The 13,903-nt window shown below is 41.1% G+C and overlaps 1 protein-coding gene across 6 annotated transcripts in view; it reads right to left on the bottom strand.

The window, feature by feature from the left end:
- The window catches only part of SCML2 (Scm polycomb group protein like 2), a 98,340-nt gene extending 94,889 nt beyond the window's left edge, over window positions 1–3,451 (bottom strand). For 4 of the 6 annotated variants that reach the window (XM_068179968.1, XM_068179967.1, XM_068179971.1 and 1 more), the window contains exon 1: window positions 3,305–3,451. The gene's annotated coding sequence lies outside the window, so the exon portion shown is untranslated. Of the gene's footprint in view, window positions 1–2,604; window positions 2,636–3,304 lie in introns of those variants that run through there. The other 2 variants (XM_068179969.1, XM_068179973.1) reach the window with 2 other exon arrangements.
- Window positions 3,452–13,903: the final 10,452 nt, after the last annotated feature.

Here is a 13,903-nt window from a genome sequence, read left to right as displayed (position 1 = left end):
ACAAAAAGGAATTATTCATCAAAATGTATTACAATGTTCACAAATATTCTGGAACTTTAAATTTAACATTTCCATCACTTCTTATTTACCCACTGCTCTATTACGCTTTGACAATTTTATATGGGCTTTTCTGGCTCTTCCCACATGCTAGAAAAATCTCATTCTGAGCAATTTATGTTGCATGTCTTACACTTTTAAGAATACAAATATTATAGTCCTTTTACATTTAAGATTTTAATCTCTGAAAAAAGCAATCAGCACTAAGGCTGGGTGCCTAAGGCTATTTCTTTCAAATGGGAATGAACAAAACTTTAAATGCCCTGCAGATGTGGAGCACACAAAACTGGTTAACAACCTCCCTTGTCTAGACTCCTTGAAGCAGTGTCCTGGTCCCTACCTGTAATTTGTTCTATGGCCACACTTAAAAAATATCACAATAGACTGTCAAATTATATTTCTAAAGACTTCCTTAAAACATGAAAAGAAAAACTATGTATTTCACTCACCCTTGTTTGAGGTAGATGTGCCCACACAAATAAGAAAGCCAGCTGCAGTGTCCTGAACAGTTAATGACAAATGTCATTTCCTGTTAGTGACACTATTTAGTGGTAGTAGACAATTGCTGAGGACTTCATTTGTCCCCGTGCATTCACTCAGCAAAGGCTCGCTCACAGCTCACAATCCCATTGGAATATCAAGAAAACAAAAATAGACACCTATGTACAACAGGCAAAATGTTGTATGGTTTGCTTATGTTTGCTTAGAGTTTCTTCACATTCTCTCAAGTAAAGCTGCATTTTAGCACAAATTTTAGACAGATAATGGAATCAATACTTTCTCAGTATTACAAATTTCACACTTGCAAAATGCCTCTTTTGAACGTGAGCAGCTACTCCAGAAAACAATGCCTCTGCCTTAAGAGCACACTGTCTGGTCACAGCAACAGCAGTCACAGCAAAGACGGTGAATAAAAGCATCTGTACATTAAACGTAGAAACACACAAAGTCAAAAGAAAAAATATTTAAAGTATTGCCATTGTTTGTTTCTTAAAATTCCTACATCAAGACTTATATATATATCTGAATGTTAAGAACAATCTGGTTATGTTCTTATATCTACATGGCCTCTAATTGCTGTAAAAGTAGTTTATACTTTTACTACAGTACATCATGAAAAGCCAACATTTGTTTTTGCTGAATCTGAACATTACTACAAAAACATAAAATACCAAGCAACCTGAAAGATATCACACAAATACTGCTACCTATTTATATCAAATAGAAAAACAGAGCATCAACTCCATCAACTGAGTTTCAAACAAAATTAGTAAACTCTATTTCCATATTCAAGACCAGACCATGTTAAAGTTAAAAGCCCTATAAACAATTCCCAGTCTCAACCTCAGTTTCACCATACACTGTTTCCTGCAGCTTCCCACTCGCATTACTGTGCAACTTCCCATAAATAAAATACTAATAGAAGGGTCTCCAATGCACTTCTTCATTACATCAGACCAAGTAATATCATCCTTAAATAGTACTTACATTTTATGGTACCCTCAGGGAGACAATCAGCTCCCCTTGCCCCCCAAAGCACAGCCTGGCTGCGCAAAGGATTTCTATGGACACACTGTAAGTGCAACCGCTCACGTGGGCTGTGGGGCTGCTGTGGCCTGAGCAGCACTTGATGGTGGCCTGTGGAGAGCTGGTACAGCACAATGCATTCACTCCCCTATTTACCCCGTAGCATTAACGTGACAGCCCAACACCCAAATGTAACACACTGAACGCCTCCCTGCAATCCTGCTCCCATCTGCACCAGTGCTGCAGTTGCTACTGACCCTGCACGACTGCCTCACCAACTGCTTTGCTCTGCCACTTCTAAAGAGTATGGTGGAGCAGGAATGATCTTAAAATCCAAAGGTTTAAGACTGTTACGCCGAATTATAAAAAATTCATAACGAGTCAAACTTGAAGATCTGTTTACAAGTGAGACACAGTATGCTCTGAAAACCTACTGTCATATCTACAGAGTCTATGTTTCTAAAGTTTTAATCACCATGTCTACGTTAGTTAGGATACACATGAGTCACAAGCAAAGTTTACATTACCAGAACCCAATAAAATATCAGTATTTCCCATTTTCATTAAACCTTTTAGGTCTTAGAATTGTATTTTGCTATCTCTTATAGTCTAACTCATCAGAGAGAAACAGCAAATTACTGTAGGGATAGACTTCAACTTTAAATTGTATTAACACTTAAAGCATGCCTTCACTCCTAAAGAATATTTGAGCATAAAATTTAATTTGAATATTGATACACACTACAGCATTGCATTGTGTTTATAGGTTAGCCTAGCAGCTAACGAAAACAAGGACACACAACACGGTAACAGAACTTCCCATACTTTAACTACTTTCTTTGGACCATCCAAAATTATGACTCCCCGTGCAAGATGCCCGTTTAAGTCGACAATCAATATATGCTACATACGCAGTTTAACTGTAAAGAAAACGGGAACAGTGCCGCAGCGCATCGCAGCCCGACAAGTGCCCCGTAACAGGCCCGCGCTGTCTTCAAGCGGCACACCCAGCCCCCTTACCCCACACAAGCGAGCGCTCGGAATTAAATGATTTTTAACACGCATCCGGCTTTCCTGGTCGACGCCCGTTCCCCAGCACCTCGCCAGCCTCGGCGGTCGGCGGGCGAGGACGATCCGCGCCGGGAGGACCGGCAGCCGCCGCCGCCGCCGCGGGGGAGGCAGCGGGGCCGCCCCGGCGAGGGGAGGCGTGTCCTGCTCGCGCTGCTGTCAAACGCCGCCGGCCCCGCTGCTCGTCCCGGAGGCACCGGCGGCTCAGGGACCTCCCGTGCCGCCCCTGCCCACCGGAGCTCCTGCTGTCCGGGCGTCTCGGCCACCCCCGGACAGAGAGAGGCACGCTGTTAGCGCCGGCAGACAGAGCCGCCCCGCTCCTCTCACCCTCGCAGCTGCGCTCGTACTGGGCCACCCGCGGGTGCCCGCGGGCGGGGTCGGCGGGACCCGCCGCGCTGTTAGTTCAGCCCGCAGAGGAGGGGAGCGGCGCTGGAGCACGGGGCAGCCCCGCCAGACCCGGTGCCGCCTCCAGCACCACGGTGTTGCCGAAGAGGGGAACCCAGGACCGGGGCGTCCGGCGGCCACGGGGGGCGGAGGCTGCGGTACGAGCCCTAGGAGGGAGCGCGACGTCCGCCTCGCCTCCCTTTCTCTCTCCGCTCCTCCCTCACCCTGCCCGCCACCGCGGGGAGCGGGAAACGCCGCCGCCACTCACCGAGCGGGCGGGACGCGGGTCGGCGGCGTCCTGTCAAGCCGCTCCTGCCGCCGCCCGCCTCACGCCGCCGCCATGTTTCGGGGGCACCGCGCATGCCCGGCAGCGGCACCGGGGGCGCGGGGCCTCCCCCCCACGCCGTCCCCCTTCCGCCCGCCGCGGCGGGGGCGGCTGCGCTCGGGGCTGCGCGACCCGCGGGCATCCCCAGACGCGGGCATCCCCAGACGCGGGCATCCCCAGACGCGGGCATCCCCTCACGGCCGGCATCCCCGCCATCCCCGCGCCCCGCCTGCGTCCCCTCATGGCCGCCATCCCCGCAACCCCCCGCCATTCCCGCGCCCCGCCGGCATCCCCGCACGGCCGGCATCCCCGCGCCGTCAGTATCCCCGCGCTATGCCCGGACCTGCGGCGGGGGGAGGGAGGCAGGGGGGTCGGAGTTGGCGGCGGCTGCTGCACCCGGGGAGCGGGACCGCTGTGCGAGGGGGGGAAATGAGCAGGTGTTTTTGTAGGAGACTTCGGTGTGAGCAGCGAACGCCTGGAAAAGGCGCGAGGGATCGATGGCAGGGGATTCTGAGGGGGAAGCCGAGGCAGCCGCTGCCGTGCGCCGCAGCCGCACCGCGGTGGAGCCGGCACCAGCGGCGTACACGTGGTGGATAGTGCCCTGCCTTGAACGAGCGCGAGTGATCCCGGTGTACGCCTGCAATTACATATAACCTCTTCTAACGGGGAGTAATGCACCTTATAATCGGTGCATCCACTTGGGAAATATCACACAATTATTTTACAGACATCTAAGCTTATGAGTACTGTAGTATAGGAAAAGCTCTTCCTTGGCTTTTTGGGAGGATGCATTCCGATTTTATAAGCTATGTGCGTTTTAATTCAGACCCCAAGAGGCGAGTAGGCATAAGCATAACTGGTAAAAAATCATACTTTAAATGCTACCAGCATTCAGAGGAGTTTGTGCCCAATTTTCATCTTCACTGTTTAACATCACTTGGAAGTGAAATTTTAAATGTGAAATTAGGCAAAAGTCATGAGAGTGATATTCTGTGAGTTCTTTTAATGAAAAAAAACCCAAACCACAGAAAAGAAACCCCAAATATCTACCCAACCGCCCTCAAACTCTTCTGTATGACAGTGAAATTCATACAGCCCACTTTATAACTGCATATACTGCAAGTTACTGCTAACAATTTATTTTAAGCACTCTCATAGAAGCAGTAAGTGGATCTTTAGAAACAAGGAAAATGAGTCCTTGACATAATTATAAATATTTAATATTTAGACAACATGAAAGAAACAAGTAAAATATGCTAATCCAAGTAATTAAAGTACACAAGAGGAAGAGAAAGAAATACTGAAACATGCTTACAGAAAGCCCTTATACTGAAGTGTGTTATGCTCATCACCAAAGCAGATGAATGCTGCTTTTAATTTGAAATATTTTCCCCTTTCTGTAATATTGAACTTTTGCAGGAAAATGAGAGATTATGTTCATTGTAATGAGGAATACAAAAACATGCCAAGTGTCGCAGAATAAGTCCCTGTGAGACACAGAGGAAATGAAAACATATTTTAAAGCTATTCTTTAAATTCAAGCCAGTGCTAGATACAACATCTGAAGAATCTGTTCCCTGGGAGTCAGTGGGACACCCTATCTCAGTTTCTGCAGCTGTTGTTGCAGAACAACATGAACTGGTGCAGTCCTATACCTGCTCATAATTTTCCCTGAAGGCTGAAATCACAAAGTCCAGCCAATAATAATCCTGCTTCTTAGATCCCTGATGTGATGAAGCCGAATAAACAATAGTCATAAGAATAAATATCTACAAGATACATCACCAATAAAAAGAGTGGAATAGAAGAAAACTTTTAACACCCTCTTCTAATCCAGGAATAGATTTATAATGCCTTCACATGTGTCCTTCACCTACAAGCTATAGCTGATGTAAAACAAAAAAATTCTCTACAGGATTATTAGAAAAGGAAGAAGAAATCCTGACTGCTTCTATTTTCCAGTGGAATGATGAGCTTGTTTTCTGGTGAATCTCCCATCACCTTTCATTTTCTTTTGTGGGTACTTAACTGAAACACTTGGGTCAGGAAAACCAGGCATTTTTTTAAGTTCTCAGTGTTCTTCATAAAGAGAGAGACACATGCATCTGCATGTATATATAAGTATGTACATATACGTAGATCTGTATGTATACATATAGCTGTATATGTATACATATCTAAATGCATGGCTTCGCAGTTTTTTGCAGGGAGATTCTGTGATTTTAGAAAAAAGCAAAAACATCAAAACACACCAAAAAATACATTTTATGGAGGTAGGTTCCCATGAACTCCTACAAGTGGTCAACATGATGTTCTGGGAGGTTGATGCAGACAAAAAAAATGTTTAAGAACTGTCACTTCTCCAAAGAAACAACACTAAGTGTATAAGTAAATTAACTATCCATGCAGAAAATGCAACAGGCAGAATAAAAGATCAGCCTGGATGTCACAAGCTCCTCCTGAGCCCCAGATAGGAATGAAGCTTCCAGAAAAGAGAAGTTGGGTCAGGTTACTTGGAGGAGCTACAAAAGCATAGCCTGATCATGCAGGGATAAAGTAAGAAAAGGCAGCAAAAATGAGATACAACTAGTAAGGGATATTTGGGGTAACATGAAATAATTTAAAGTACACTACCAGGCATGGAAAAGAATCAAGTAAATGATTATGCCCCTATCAAGAAGAACTTGTAAGTTTTTAATAGACAACGCTGAGAAAGTCAAGCTTTTTAATATTTTTGTATCTAATTTCTACTTTTATACATATATATATCAGGCATTATTGATAATTGGGAAAAAAGACATTTCAGATTTGACAATCAAAGGACCAAGTGAAAAATTATTCAAACACAATTTGCTGCTTTTCCATCACCTGAATTTAAAGGGCTGGATGATGAAAACTAATGGTTATCATTGATAATTTACAATGAACGAATATTAGAGGATGTCACCCTGATTTCTAAGGATTTTCTAAAGCCTTCTGAGTTTACATTCTTGTAGAGAACTTTCTCAGGCAACTTTCTGTAAACAACCTATTGTTTTGCATTCTTTCATAGAGGCAGAGAAGTTTGATAGACTGGTAGTTTGTCCAGTGTTGTTGGAGAGGTGGCACGTTCACCTTCCAATCCACTGGCACCTTTTGAGGACTATAAATGATTGGAGTCAGAAGAAATAAATTAGTCTCTTCATCGTGACCAAATCTGCGGTGCGTCGTTTTTCCTTGTGTCCTCTGGTGACAACAGGACAGAAGGGGAGAAACTGTATTGTTGAAAAAGAAAGAGGGAAAGAGGATATTATATGCCAATCTGTTTGATCTCAGTACACAGAAAGGATACTGGAGCAAGTAAACAAGCTATCCTTAAGTAGTTGTAACACAACTAGTAACAGCTAACACAGCTTTGTCAAGAACAAAAGATGTCAAATCTGATCTCTTCTACAAAGTAAGAGGAATCATCAGCGGAGGAGAAGCATTGAAGGTCATATTGGATGTCACTTTAGTAAGGTTTTTGACATGGTTTCATATGATATTCTTTCAACAAACAAGGAAAACAATGTAGAAGAAGTTATTTAGGGAGCTCATACAAGCAGCTCGTTGTCAGAAGGATGTTAATGAACTCAGAAAACATGTTTACATTACTGGAGATTATACCAAACTGAGAGTCTTTAGAATGCTGGAGGACAGATGTTGGGTTTAGAAGGATTTTCGCACACTAGTGGTTTGGTTTGGAAAAATGAGGGTTCTATTCAACAGGGATAAGTGCCTGCTACTGGGTGGTGGCAGATGGGATCAGCTATACAAACAGGAAAGGGGGAACTACTGGGTGTTCTGCAGGGAAAAAAGCTGCAATTATGTGACCCCCCAAAAAAAAAAAAAAAAAAAAGAGTTCTGGTTTTATGTGAATCACAACCTATGCAAAGGAGATAATGTCACAGAGCTGCAAGCTGCAATGAGAAAGTTAAACCACATAAAACAATACAGAAAAAGAAGGATGGACTCTTTGTGAAACAGCCTTATTTACACAGCCCTAGGAAAACTTACCAGCCATGGTCTGTTTGGCTTCAGTAAATATGTAGCCATGGAAGGAGCAGAAAAGAACAATCTGAATGATCAGATATCTATAAAACCTGACTTAGAAGAAAATTTTTTAAAAACCCCACAATGTGGAATTTAGGTTGAAGTGAGAAAGTAGATGAAGGAGAAACATACATATCTATGCAGTACTGATATGAATGTGTATCATATCAGTATGTGTATATATATATATATATATTAGTGTGTATATATATATACACGAGATAAATATATATATAGATATAGATATAGATATATATACTACTTGCATATACCTGATGTGTATATATATATACACATCAGGTATATGCAAGTAGTATATATATATACTTGCAAGTACTATATATATATACTTGCATATACCTGATGTGTATATATATATACACATCAGGTATATGCAAGTAGTGTAAAGAAAAAAGGATGAATTCGCTCTCCCGTTCAATAGTGGATGGATCAAGGTTTAAAACAAAGCAAGAAGATTAGAAAATAAAAATTATAAGGATAGGAGGGAAATTGGCTGGGTGTTTGGGTGTTTGTGTGGCCACCAACCTCAGACTCTACAAGAAGAGGTTGCACCACTGTTCAGAGCTGGCACAGGTAGACTGGCCCACAGGCAGAGAGTGGACTCAGCCACCTTCCATGGTCCCTGCCAACAACATGATTCAATGAATGTAAGCTTTCTTGAAGGCCATTGGAAAATATCAGCTTCCTCAGGGAAAGGATTTTATTGTTTCTGCAAAATGCATACCACTGTCTTCCAAAACAAAATTGTTTCAATAAGAGTTTTAAACTGCTTTTCTATTTTCTGAGTCCTCCTCCTTTCAAGCTGTCACAATATGATTATGTGACTAAGTATATCACAGATATCTGAGAGGATGTGCAGTTTCACTGGCTGAAGAAAGTTGCAATTTAGACCTAAAGAGGTCTGCCTTAGCATTCAGTTATGTGAATCCAACAGATACTGTAGATTTTTATCCTACAGCAAAATTAACATTTTGTTATTTCTCAAGAACGAAGCTTGCCTTTTCCAGAACAGCCTCAGAAGTCCTTCAGGGCCTAAAGTGTGACAATGACATATGCTTTTAATAACATCTTCTTTAATGTTTCTTTTCCTTTTCTGCTGGCTTATAAAAAATGCCATCACCTCCTTCACAATTTTTAAACTCTGTAGATTAAGAGCAGGAATAATTTCAGATGACAAGTGTAAAGAACACTTACTGTGACTGGAGTAAGTAAAAACATTCAGGCCTTCTAAAGGAGTTTCATTTAATGCTATAATATTACAGTATATACATAAGGTGTTTAGACATGCATGTAGGAACTGGTAGCCCTGAAAGAAAAGGAGTTATGTTACTTTCATTTGCATAGCTGCAAACCTGAAAATAACTTCTCTGAAGTACAAGAAGCTCACAGAAATAAGTGGGAACAGAATATTCACCACACAACTTGTTAAAATATTTGGCTGTGTTAGTTAAAAATTGATTTTTAAAGGAAAAGCAGTGAGAAACCAATTTCCTGTAAGGCAGACTTAAGCTATGGCTAATCTCTTGCCACTGGATGAATAGTGATTTAAATTGCCCCAGCAAGGGAAAACAGATTGGTTTTTTTGTCTTATTTTAAGTGAGTGCTTCCTGCACAATGACAAACAACAAGAAGAAAAAAATGTTTACTCCCAAAATCTTGTGGGCAAAAACATGTAATAGATTTGTAATACCAAAAAGACAACATTTTAAGCAGTAGTTTTTTCCATAGCTTAAGTATAAGAATCCTGAGCATGTTCATAAACTGACAAAGTAAAACTAGTTTTTATATGGAAATTATTTGTTTCAGTATTTCTAAATACCTCATTTGACCCTTTCTTTGCTTTGATATAAATTGCATTGTGTTTGAATTAAAATTATGCAAATCAACAAATCAAATGTTTTCAGTACTTCTAGCTCTAACTATCTCATTTTGAGAGTTAAAATATCAATCTTGTTTTGAGGTTTGTTATTTTTTAATCCAGGAAAGGCAGAAAAATAATCCCTCTACTGGAGACAATTTCAGTGAATCCAAACTACTTGTGTATATGTAGTAGGAATCTTTCCATCTAGGCTAAAAGAAATTAATAAAATAGAAGAAAACATTTTATGAAATGGATTTAAACATGGTATTTGAAATAAAGCAACAGCACTAGGGAACAAAACTGTTACTTCTGGATCATAATAACCCAGGTCGGTGATTTGTATTAGAGGTCCAAATGCAAAAGCTCTAAAAAACATCCTGCCACCCATCCTGATATGTCAACAAATATTTTAGCAATGCACTTGATTCAAATTCCAATTCATTTTGCAATAGTAAAAATTAGTGATTCATTATTGTCATTCAGTTGACACACTCCACAAAACAGGATAGAAGGTGGCATAACTTACCTTTTCTCTTAATGCCATTGGTTTCCCTGCATACCTAGGTAAGAATTAAATTCTCCAAGGTGTACTACAAGTATCATCCAACAGGACAGTAATAAATGTTTGAGCTTTTATAATTACCAGAGGAGGAACTATTCTGGCTCCAGGTTCATATTTTGGCAAACAAAAGCAAAGTCTCCTTTAATGTGCTGACATTTCTCCTTTGGATGCTCTTTGAAAGTGGAAAGGAAATTCAATTAAAATAGAGCACCCTCATCACTAAGAGTGAAAGCAAACAAGATGAAGTGCTAATAATCCCTACCCTTGAATTCAGCAGCTGCTGCAAAGCCTGCCATCTCCCTGCTGCTGGGGCTTATCCAGCTGTCTGGGAGCATCAATGCCCAACTCAGTTCCACATGGAAAAAAAAAACTCCAGCTCTTCTGGTTGTGAGAAAGCTTTAAGAAAATGAAAAATTTAAGAAAATGCACTGTTGTCTCCCAATATTTTTAGGTAACTTGGCAGATTCGTACAGATACACGTAAGGGAGGATTTTCTCTCAAATGCAGCCTTTGGACCCCATGGTCCTACATCTTCCAAATCCAGTCCAGTTTCTGTGATGCTACTGAACCAAGCACTTCTGCCATGGGATTTGCCAGTTACTGTTGACAGTTCCCTGCCAGCACATGCTGGCAGCCTCCTGTGGCCCCTTGGCTCTGCGGATGGTGGGGCAGGCAGAAGGAGACCAGGAGCAAGCAAGGTAGCAAGGTGGAGCCCACCTGGCAAGTGAGAGGAGGGAGTGGCCATCATCAGCTGGATTCAGCACAGGCTGGCCACTACTTGGACTGCCTTTGGGACAGGATGGCAGCTGTGACCTGCTAGAGCCACGGAAATGAGCTGCCCGGGTTGGCAACAGGATCTCAAATCCACAATCAAATGAATCAGGTCTCTGGGTGATGGGTGTGCAAATCCGGCTACACCCTGTGCTGAGCATGCCCTGGGAGAAATGGAGGTGATAGGGAGTGCCTTGGGTGCGCAAAGGGCTAACTGCTAAATGAATGTGCAGCATAAGAATAAAACCAAAAAAGGTGCTTTCTTTGAAGCCAAGAGTATCAGGATGTTTGAGCCAGGTTGTATCTCTTTCAATTAGTACCCTAAAACCAAAAGAAGAATTAACTAATAAAAACACCATTAAAGCACTCTTGAAAGTTTAGTTTCAAGTCATGCATTGTTTGGCTTGATGTGACCAACCATGTACACCCTGAGAGGCCACCAGAGGCATGAATAATATGACAAATGCCATTCTTTGTGTGAACAGCACTTATTTCCATTTCAGTGCAATGAAACCTGAGATGCCAGAGTGGTTAATCCTGTTTAGTGCTACTGCCAAGTCAGGGATCTGTCAGCATTATGTTTTCAAATGATGACAGAGGCAGTTTGCTTGCAGCTCTCAGCTTGCAAGTTCACAAATGCCAGTGACTTCTGCTTTGCTTAAAGCACTATTCCTTGTGAACAGACTACCTTGGTTTAAATAGGGTACTTAAATTGCTGCTTCATTTATTCTGCTTCTAATGATTTATTTATTCATTTATTTATGGCTTAGTTTACTTGGCTTTATTAAGAATAGGTGCTTCTGTCCCTCAATACCCACCTTCAGAGCAACATGGGCACTGGTAGTATGTAGGGGTCTCTGCCAAGCACAGCTTTTCTCAGCTTTCCACCAAGTGCAGAAGACCCCAGGGGGAGCCTTGCTGCTGGAGAGTGTGAAGGAAGAGAGAGAGGGGGCAGGTGGCCAGGGAAATGGGGGTCGGACAAAGGGCACAAGCACAAGCAGCAGCTGCTAACACCTCTGTCTTTCCCTTTCTGCAAGGAAAGAGTGGTCATCTCCTGTCACCCATCCCTGTCCTAATAATAGATGAACCCAAGTCAGCACTACACAGAGGTAACGAGATTTTATTTTCTCTGTGTCCAAACATTGCCTTTAATTACTTAGAACAAATACATAGGTATTTAGTCTAATAAATGATGTTATGGCAGTTGAAGTTTTTTATACAAAGATACAAAAATAATGTACTTTTTGTTTCTCATAGAAATACCACCTTACCTTCAGCTTTCAGTCTTTGGGTGAAAAAAATGAAGCTTTTCAACTATTTGTTAGCTTTCAATTTTAACAGAATTTTTGTATATGTTACTTCTTAAAATAAAGTATATAAATATTCTTTGTTAAAAATATGAGGATATAAGAAGAGGGTAGAAACAGTAAGAAATGCCAGAATAGCCCTATACACCATTTCTGTTCTGCCTCCAGATCAGAGATTGAGGAATCAGAGGGAGAGTTGTTGAAACAACAGGATGAGGTGAAGGACAAGTCCTCAGGTTAAATGGTACTTTCAGAGAGTTTTAAAATAAATCATGCAACTGCTAAAATAATACATACTCACTCTTAGGCAGACAAAGAGATACTTCTCAGGAATGTGTTAGGAATACTTTCTCTGCTTCTACTGCAACAAAGGGTCAAAGATGCTCATGGTCCCTAAGGCAAATCCTAGGGCCACACTTAGGAAGTGTCTGCATAAAAGGATCTTTACCAGGAAAGGTGTCTATAAGCAATACTGAAAATAACTCTCACAATATCCAAGCATTATATAAATCAGAGTTATATTTTCTATTATGTTTTATTTTGTTCTCTCTATCTCAAAAAATGCAAACAAAATTATTTCAAAAAGAGATAATGAATCAAATTAGAAATTCTCTTGAGACTTTTATGCAAGGAGACGCTGTATATGTGGAACTGTTTAATGTAGAGATGAGTGAGGGGCAATAAATAAATATTTTCAAAAAAGAAAAATACAAATAATGTAAACTTACAGACAAACATAAGAATGTACACTGAACTGGAATATCAGAAAATGTGATGAGCTAAAATAGAAAAATCTGTAAAACTCCTTAACACACTATAACATTGCTGTTACCAACAGCTAACAGGATATGACAAAGGGATAGACCAGTAAAGGTTAAAGTAGTTCTGACTGTCTTATGATGATAATAATAGAGATAATTTTAAATAGAGAGCATTCCTTCGGGTTTATCTTTTGTAGCTGACAGATGCTGAGGGTAAGAAAGAAAACTCTTTTTTTGCCTGTAACAATTGCTTGTACTTTTTCATTCAAACATTTATGTTGTCATTGTCAGAGAAAAGTAATGGTATTTCATAAATCTCTGTTTCCTTTCCAAAAATTCCTTTGTTCTGAAAAATGAAAAACTGTCATGACCAAAATACTAGCTGAGCAGGACACAGGGAAGGAGAATCATATTTCTAATGGAAACACCAGGGATGTAAAGAAAATGCATTGCATAAGAAGTAAGACATCAAATATGGGAATTCTCAGAACATAATGTTTTTTCATTCTAGTAGTTCTTTTTTTTTTTTTTTTTTTTTTTGCCAGGGATGTAAGTTCTTACATACTTGACATTAACAGCTTTTTCTTTATTCCAATGTTTATATATTTATTGTTGTTCAGTTTCTTGTGAGCTTATTCCCAAAATAACTTCACAAAGTAAGCTCTAATGAAAAAAATTATCATGCCTTCAAAGGAAAGAGGATATGAGCACAGAGACAGAGTCAAAACCCTCTCAAACTAAGCCCTCTGTGCTTGTACCCAGTTGTTGGTGCAGAGGTTGATGTTCCTATCAAAAATGCATCGTTTCTACATTTCTACTGCCTGGGACAGCAGCAGTGCTGTATGGATATGTACATATCACATATATACACCCACAATATAACTCATGTAGTATTTTATATATGTAAAGTACATATAAAAATTGGAGGGAGCCGTGAGAGATCAGAATTAAGAATGGCTGGAAGGTACAGTGGAAACTGAGAAATTGAGAAAGTATGGCATGAGTACATTGTGTAAACTGGTATGAAATAAGGTACTAGTTTCTGCAGTGCTAAATCTGCTCCACTCCTGGTGATGTTACCTGATGTGTGCAGCCCGTTGGAGGCTGCTGGCCACTGTTGCCTGCTATGGCAAATCTGTGTGAGCTGTCAAAGCACCCCTCAACTGTAACAGCCCTCTCCTCTCCAGA

Source organism: Anomalospiza imberbis, chromosome 2, assembly GCF_031753505.1.
Source record: "Anomalospiza imberbis isolate Cuckoo-Finch-1a 21T00152 chromosome 2, ASM3175350v1, whole genome shotgun sequence".
Classification (NCBI taxonomy): domain Eukaryota; kingdom Metazoa; phylum Chordata; class Aves; order Passeriformes; family Viduidae; genus Anomalospiza; species Anomalospiza imberbis.
Note: the sequence above shows the minus strand (reverse complement) of the source record. Positions and strands in the feature narration are given on the sequence as shown.